At 44.3% G+C, this 2,406-nt stretch overlaps 1 non-coding gene across 1 annotated transcript; it reads left to right on the forward strand.

The window, feature by feature from the left end:
• Window positions 1–1,483: 1,483 nt before the first annotated feature.
• Window positions 1,484–1,555, forward strand: trnae-cuc (transfer RNA glutamic acid (anticodon CUC)). The gene has a single exon. It is a non-coding gene; the product is annotated as a tRNA-Glu (tRNA).
• Window positions 1,556–2,406: the final 851 nt, after the last annotated feature.

A 2,406-nucleotide genomic window follows, 5' to 3' on the forward strand; every position in this document is an offset into this window, starting at 1 on the left:
GGCCTGTTGCTTTAGGTCTGCGACTGTAACAATGTGATAATCATTTGGCAAAACAAGAATTATCCAAAAGGACGGTTTTCTGAATTATAAAGTGTTGTATGCATTCAAGGGATCTGTTTTTTTTTACTCACCCCGGGAGTTCAGTTTATTTGGGCAGATTCCTCTGATTGCTGAATTGATACCTCGAACTGGTAATTAAGCTCTTTTCCAGGTGAAAATACTTGTGTCATCCATTTGAAAACACACACGGCAACCGTTATCTAGAGGAAAAACTGTCTATTGTCACTCTGTCAAGGTACAAAAATGACATTGTGAGGGTAACAATGGAAGTGAGACCAATTTTTAATCGGCAAAGTTGCTGATTATTCGCTCCTTCAGTTTAACTCAGTTTACAACTTATTCTAAATGTCCAGGTGGCAATTAGTGATAAGGCTTCAAAATGGCAAGCCCATGACTTCAAAACCACATGGCATTACACCCTTCAAAGTAGTAAAGCAGTTACAGAGTAGAGATGAAATTGTTCAATATAGAATCAACTGGCCCACCAGCCTGCATTTTATTACCACGTTAATCGCCGAGCTTATCGGAGAGCTTGTGTGATGAATGGCAATACCAAAGCATGTTACACGACTCCCCATAGACATCGGAACCTCAACCTATCAGGGTTCTGTAGCTCTACTGCTGTCCAAAAAGTCTCTTCTGGTGCAGGAAGATGTGCTGGCTTTTTGAGGAGAGAAGCAAAAAAGATCAAGCTTTCCCATACCGGGAGTCGACCCCTGGCTGCATGGGAGAAATCCAGGAATCCTAACTGCTAGACCATATGGGAACTGGCCAGCTTTAACTGGGCACAAGCCTGTGGGCCACTTTCATTAAATCTGGCCAGTGTGGTTTACAGAAATAAATAGTGTTACATGCATTCAAGGGACATGTTTGTTGACTCACCCCGGGGGTTCAGTTTTTTGGCCAGAGTCCTGTGATTGCTGAATTGATACCTTGAACTGGTAATTAAGCTCTTGTCCAGGTGAAAATACTTGTGTCATGCATCTGAAAACTTACATTGCAACCGTTATCTAGATGAAAAACTGTCTATCGTTGGTCTGTCAAGGTCCAAAATTGACATACGAATGGCAATACCGAAGCATGTCCGTGTCTCCCCTAGACATCGGAATGGGTGTGCAGAATATGTCTTTTTTGGAAAAAAAGAAGAATGCCTGGAGATTTGCCTTTTCTTCTAGATTTTGGAGAAGAAGAAAAAACACAACAACAAAATAAGCCAGAGAAAAACAAGCACAGAGCGAGCCAGCCTGGAGTCGAACCTAGAATCTTCTGATCTGTTGTCAGACACGTTATCCATTGTGCCACTGGCCCATCGATAGTAGAGACTCCCGATTGCTACAGAGTTGTTGGTTTTAGATGTGACAGTGGCAAGCATTGCTGTCTGCTTATTCTCAACTTGTTATCAGGAGGTAAGCTCACCAGCCCCTCCCTGGTGGTCTAGTGGTTAGGATTCGGCGCTCTCACCGCCGCGGCCTGGGTTCGATTCCCAGTCAGGGAAAGCTCTTTTGGCTTCCAATTGTGGATTGTGAATTAAAGCTCTGCTTACAGCTGTTAGAAAGCCAGCTCCAAACCAAAAAATGGTGAGCACTTGAAAAAAAAGACCTCTTTCGAGCCGAAGTCGAACCAGCGACCTAAGGATTGCCAACACTCTAACCCACAGTGCGCCACTCTACCAGCTGAGCTATCGAAGGGACAAAGTGCTAGACAGAACCTCGACATATCACGGTCCTGTAGCTCTACTGCTGGCCAAAAAGTCACTTCTGTAAGCGTAACATGCTTCGGTATTGCTGTTTTTTTTTACTCACCCTGGGGGTTCAGTTTATTTGGGTAGATTCCTGTGATTGCTGGATTGATACCTTGAACTGGTAATTAAGCTCTTGTCCAGGTGAAAATACTTTTGTCTTGCATCTGAAAACACACATTGCAACCATTATCTGCAATATAACCAGCCTGCAGCCAGGAGTCGGACCCAGAATCTTCAGATCCGTAGTCAGACGCGTTATCCATTGCGCCACTGGCCCACCAACAGTATAGACCCCTGATTGCTACAGAGTTGTTGGTTTTAGATGTGACTATGGCAAGGATTGATGTCTGCTTATTCTCACCTTGTTATCAGGATGTAAGCCCTGATAATTGCCCAGCTTATCCGAGAGCTTGTGTGATGAATGGCAATACCGAAGCATGTTACATGACTCCCCATAGACATCGGAACCTCAACCTATCAGGGTTCTGTAGCTCTACTGCTGTCATAAAAAGTCACTTCTGGTGAAGGAAGATGTGCTGGCATTTTGAGGAGGGAAGCAAAAAAGTTCAAGCTTTTCCATACCGGGAGTTGACCCCTGGCCGCAT

The sequence above is a fragment of the Carassius carassius genome, chromosome 38 (genome assembly GCF_963082965.1).
Source record: "Carassius carassius chromosome 38, fCarCar2.1, whole genome shotgun sequence".
In the NCBI taxonomy this organism is placed as follows: domain Eukaryota; kingdom Metazoa; phylum Chordata; class Actinopteri; order Cypriniformes; family Cyprinidae; genus Carassius; species Carassius carassius.